The sequence below is a fragment of the Prionailurus viverrinus genome, chromosome C1 (assembly GCF_022837055.1).
Source record: "Prionailurus viverrinus isolate Anna chromosome C1, UM_Priviv_1.0, whole genome shotgun sequence".
Taxonomy (NCBI): domain Eukaryota; kingdom Metazoa; phylum Chordata; class Mammalia; order Carnivora; family Felidae; genus Prionailurus; species Prionailurus viverrinus.
The window spans coordinates 2789899-2795378 of NC_062568.1; the positions used below are offsets into that span (position 1 = coordinate 2789899).

Below are 5480 nucleotides of genomic sequence, written 5' to 3' on the forward strand. Positions count from 1 at the left end.
TTTAATATGGAACACTTCACAAATTGTGTATGTCACCCTTGCACAGGGGCCATGCTAATCTTCTCTGTATCATTCCAACTTTAGCATATGTGCTGCAAGAATGAGCAAGAGAACTTTCAAACTCTTCTCAGTTATCATTCTGGTGGCAGCAGCATTAGTATTGATATTCCCTGTTGTGTGTGTAATGTAGCCTAAAACAAGTGAGTAATTATGAGCTATTTTAACTATCATCCCCCGTGTCCTAAAAATCAAGATTCTCAGTGTGGAAGAAAGAAGAGACAGCTGTAATTTTTTCAAAGATTAAATTAAAAAAAATCTATAGTCCTGAAACTTAATTGGAAAAACAGTATGAACTTATGACGTTTTCAATCTATCATTTTATCTATATCGAATAGCTCTGTCCGTTGAAAAGGCCTGGAAACAATGACCAATTCATAGCAGCTAGTATCCCTGGAGTCCACACTGTGGTCATAAAATGCCATTTCCCACTGAAAGTCAGAGCTGCATGGAGAAATGACTGACCGCAGGTCAGAAGAGGAAATACAAACGAAGTCTAGAACATCTTGACATAAACGACAGCACACACACCATCACAGACAGGCTCATACAGCCCAGGGTAGCATCAAAAGAACACCGAAGCCAATTCACAAGGGTTCCCACTGGCCAAAGACAGGACAATTTGAGCTTCGAACATAGTACCAATGGCAACAAACTGAAACTCACCAGGTTTATTTAAATCCATGAACTCATAATGATAATGAAAAAGTGAACTGGTCACCTCCAGAGGATAAGGAACCAGTTTATTATTTTGCAAACTGATAAACACAAGGAATAAAGGCATTTATCCTGCCTCTTCTACATGAGCTATACCACTGGGTAACCTCATGGTAGATGAAAGGAAGCATCTGTTTATAAAGAATTCCAGCAAATAAATGAAAAAGAAATGATGGAATTAAAATATCATCATTTTGTAGTGGTGGCAGCTGTGGTTCTTCTCATTACCTCATGTAAAACACTGGAACAGTCTCATCAACGTTGCCATCATCTGTTTAACATTCTCAAGGTATTTTCTCAAAGCCTATTTACTTATAAATTGTGTGGAATGACAAAATTAATAAGCAGTAAAATGTGAATCATACCACAATGAAAACGATATATGCCACCATTTTGAACCCCCAGGGAATTAAGGATCTAGGGACTGAGCATCCATAGCTATGAACACCACCAAAGGAGAGACAGCCTGACATTATGTGGCCCCTGATGAAGGAACACATCACCACCTAGAGTCTTGCCAGAAGACAGAAGCTGAGTCTGATCAAGCTTCTCAATCCAGCTGACAATGCGTGCGGCACAGGCAAAGGGGAACGGAGCATGCTGAAATGTCCCATGCGTGGGCGGCAAACAAACCCCACACTGTGGGAAATGCTACAGTCAGATGGCCTGGATTCAACAGACAAAATGAAAGGAAAAAGATGAGAGGGGACTCGAAACATGAAAAGGAGGTAAATAAAGATACATTTTTAAAAGTGGGCAAGACAGAGCCATCATTTCTAAAGATGCACACTTGGACGCTAAGACCATAAACATAAGGAAGTGATTACTACAGAAGCCAGGCAGTGGTTACTCCTGGCGGGGGGTATGACTGTGACTTGGACAGGGAACATGAAGGCGTTTCTGGGGTGGCTGCAACGTTCCACCTCTTGGGTTACAAAAGCATTTGGGGTGTTTGCCTTATACTTCATGAAGCTCTTTGTTTTGTGTATTTTTCTGTATCTCTATTCCAAAACAAGTGTTGTAAGTACAAAGATTTAAAAAGGAATATTAAAAAATTGATGCACGCGTCACATAACACCATGGTACCAAATAGTGCGCTTTGAGAAATGTTAAGCTTTTCCATAAGCTCGGGTAATGAGAGGCACTAAAAGCCACCTTGCCACAGGAAAGTCTCTCTCAAAGATCTCTGTGCCCATCTGGACTGGGTGGACTTCATGGTGGGGGTAGGGAAGAGTACAGCAGGAAAGTGGCGTCCGTACTGGACAGCCTGGGCAGCTGTCCAGTGAACGCAGTGTAGATGGGGTGGGGCAGGGAGGGAGGGCTCCCACCTAAATACATCCTAAGCCGTGCCTAGCAGATGCAGCTGAAACCCAAGACCCTGTCTCAACCACAGCATCTCCTAAGCGGCCCACCGGGCTCCTGCAGACCTGACCAGGCCAGTGGGGACGGCCAGAGATGCCACCACCAGCTTAAAATCTTGAGGCACGTGGAGACCCACAGAACAGGGACTCGGAGGCATGGACCACTATTGTGGTAGAAACCTCCTAGGATATCTGTCCAGCTGTCATCCCCGTTTATGCAAGAACTGCATCCCCATCCCAGTAGACATGCCTGAACTATATGATCCTGTCCTCCCCATCACAGCTGATTTGACCAGAGAGGAACGCCCCATGCTGGAGGCAGTAGACCCCTGTGGTTTTACTGTCCAGCATTTATTTCCCCTCCCACTCGCAGCAGCACCTCAATTCTTTTCAGACACCTCCTGTCTCCCATGTGGTCAGGGGATGGGATGGTCTTATCTCTAAGTTTAAATAAAATATCCCTATATCCAAGTGTTCAAGGAGCAGTTAGGAGTCCAGGAACAAGCCAATCAGTGAATGTCATTCCCTTGGCCCTGTGATTGGTTGAGGGATAGGCACTGAGGCTGGTCCAGTTAGAATGAACCTTACAACTCCTGTAGGAAATGATGAAATCCCCCCAGGCCCTCACTTCTGTGTCACATGCAGTGAGGATGAAAGGTCTAGGACTGCCGCAGCTTCTGTTGACCTTGAGGGAAGGTGCCTGAGAATAAAGCCAGAACTCAAAAGTATGCAGAGCCATGGACATTCCAGAGAAATGGAGCAAGATTTCTGATGGCACTTTGAGCCTCCGGGACCAGTTCAGTCATTCCTCTGGATTTTATTACATGAACCATTATTCCTCCCTTTCCTTTTTTTTTTTTTTTTTTTTTGAGAAAGAGAGCATGAGAGTGGGGGAGAGGGAGCATGGGGTAGAGAGAGAGAGGGGGAGACAGAATCTCAGACTCCACACTCAGCACAGAACTCAACTTGGAGCTCGATCCCACGACCCTGGGGTCATAACCTGAGCTGAAATCAGGAGTTGGATGCTTGGGGCGCCTGGGTGGCTAAGTATCCCACTTCGGCTCAGGTCATGATCTTGCGGTTCGTGAGTTCAAGCCCCGCGTCGGTCTCTGTGCTGACAGCTCAGAGCCTGGAGCCTACTTCAGATTCTGTGCCTCCCTCTTTCTCTGCCCCTTGTCAGATGCTCAATGCCACCCACGCGCAAACTGGCCTGGTTTGCAACAGATTTTCTGCACTTTGCAATGGTGTGTATGATAGGAATGTTATGGCTGAAAGTAACAGAAAATGCTACTAACATATGACTTAAACAAATATAGGTATACTATTGCACAAAACAAGAAGTCCAAAAGATGGTGTCTAGGACTATTCATATAGCTCAGCAATGCCATGCACACACATGAATGCATGTAAAAGTCATGGCACCTGAATAAGGCCTGGATTGTACCAATATCAATTTCCTAGTTTAGATACTGTGCTAAAGTTATGGGCGATGCCAGCACTGGGGGCAACTGGGTGAAAGGTACATGGGGTCTCTACTTTTTGCAACTACTTCTACAGCGGTATTTGTAATTATCTCAAAATTAAATGTTTTTCAAAAGAAGACATGTAAGTGCATAGATAATTCTGCGTAAGATTTCAGGGCTTCCTATCTCCCGGAGGCTCATCTAGCTCCTGGAACAGCATTCACAAGTCCCCTGCCCTTCATAATCCCACTGTCCACAATCGTCACCAGGCCATCCCTATTATGCTGCTTCAATTTCTCAGTGAGACTAAGAACAAGACAGCTCAAAGAGAGTGCCTGGCATACACGACAGTGTATTCAACTACCTTTCTGGAGGTTGGGGTGGACATCTGTGCACACGTGTGTGCATATACACACCCTTACTCTGGCAACAACCTGGGACTCACAGTGCCACAATGACAGGAAAAGTGCCTTCTGCCTAAGGGCTCCTGGATGTCTCCTACCAGACAGAATTCATTTACCACTCTGGGACAGAGTCTTGGCCTTTAAAAGTCATCATCTTGTTCCAAACCCATCCATACACTTTCAGACAAATCATTCACTTTGGATAGAAAAGTAACCATCTTGTCTAAGTTCCCCCTGAACCCATTGACGCCAACACCCCAGGACCCAGGATCTGTCAAAAATAACACTGTTAAGGTTCAGGTTTCAACACCATGTCTTCAGCACCCTGGTGCACTGCTGCACTCTGCTGGTGACTTCTAGGTAGTACTTAGAAATCCTAAAAAAGCAATGGCCCCAGTGGAGAAATGAAATAAGGGACAAGAACAAGAAAGTCACAAAAGAAGAAATGCAATGGGATAATCAGCATATAAAAAATATTTACCTTCACTGGTAATTAAAGAAATTCAAACTATAACGTCAAAAAGATACTATTCCCCCTTAATCAGATTGGCTATAATGGAAAACAATGGCAAGGTCTAGTGCTGTTCAGGGCTTGTCCCACGAGGCACACACAGAAAAGTACTCAACACCAGCAGGGCACCCTCTGAAACCACCAGGGCTCGGGCACCCTGGCACCCTGTGGTGAAGCTCTGGCTCGCACAGCTGGACAGAGGTAAGTCGGCAAGGCCTTTTGGGGGAGTTTGGTTCTATGTACCAATGACCTTAAAAATTCCAACTACTCTCTCAAACATTTCACCTCTAGGAATTTCTCCTAAAGAAGTCATCAGACAATTGAGTGAAGAAATTATAACCAGAGGAGCCAGTCTTCATATTGCCATGTTCTCAGACAAGATGCCCTCATTCTTCTCCCAGAAGTGAACCAGGCAACCATTTCAAATGTAAACACTGCTCACCCAACCCACCCCCCCCACAACACAAAACTAGAACCAAGCCTGTGGTTCCTTTGAAGCCGACCCCCAAGAGGCTGTTGCGTGAAACCTTTCCCCACACTCACAGTAATGGGGCCGGTTTTTACCTCTTTTACTCCTTTACTGTCTATCTCTGCACGAGAACAAAAGCTCTGTGAAGTCAGATGTATCCTCTGGTTCCTTCACAGCACTCAGAACGTGCCTGACACACTGTAGACAAACAATACTTGTCGAATGAATGAATCTACAGGCATCAGGCACGGTCTGGAAGCAAGACGGTGAATAAAGGGGACTCGCTGCTCTTTAACAATGGCAAGTGCCACCCACCCTGGAATTGTGTTGAGTTTAGGGAATTCTTTTCTTTAACAGAGATCTAGGAAGGCAGTTCTACAGACCTGCTGAGAGCAGACACCGCACCATTTTCTAGCTGTATGACCTCAGGTCGTGTCACCTCTCTGACCTTCAGTTTCATCATCTTAATAAAAAAATAATGATGCATGCTTCAAAAAG

At 45.0% G+C, this 5480-nt stretch overlaps 1 non-coding gene across 1 annotated transcript; it reads right to left on the reverse strand.

Annotated features, from left to right (window-relative positions):
• Nucleotides 1–108, reverse strand: LOC125174160 (U6 spliceosomal RNA). Its single transcript, XR_007155291.1, has one exon. It is a non-coding gene; the product is annotated as a U6 spliceosomal RNA (small nuclear RNA).
• Between the last annotated feature and the right edge of the window lie 5372 nt (nt 109–5480).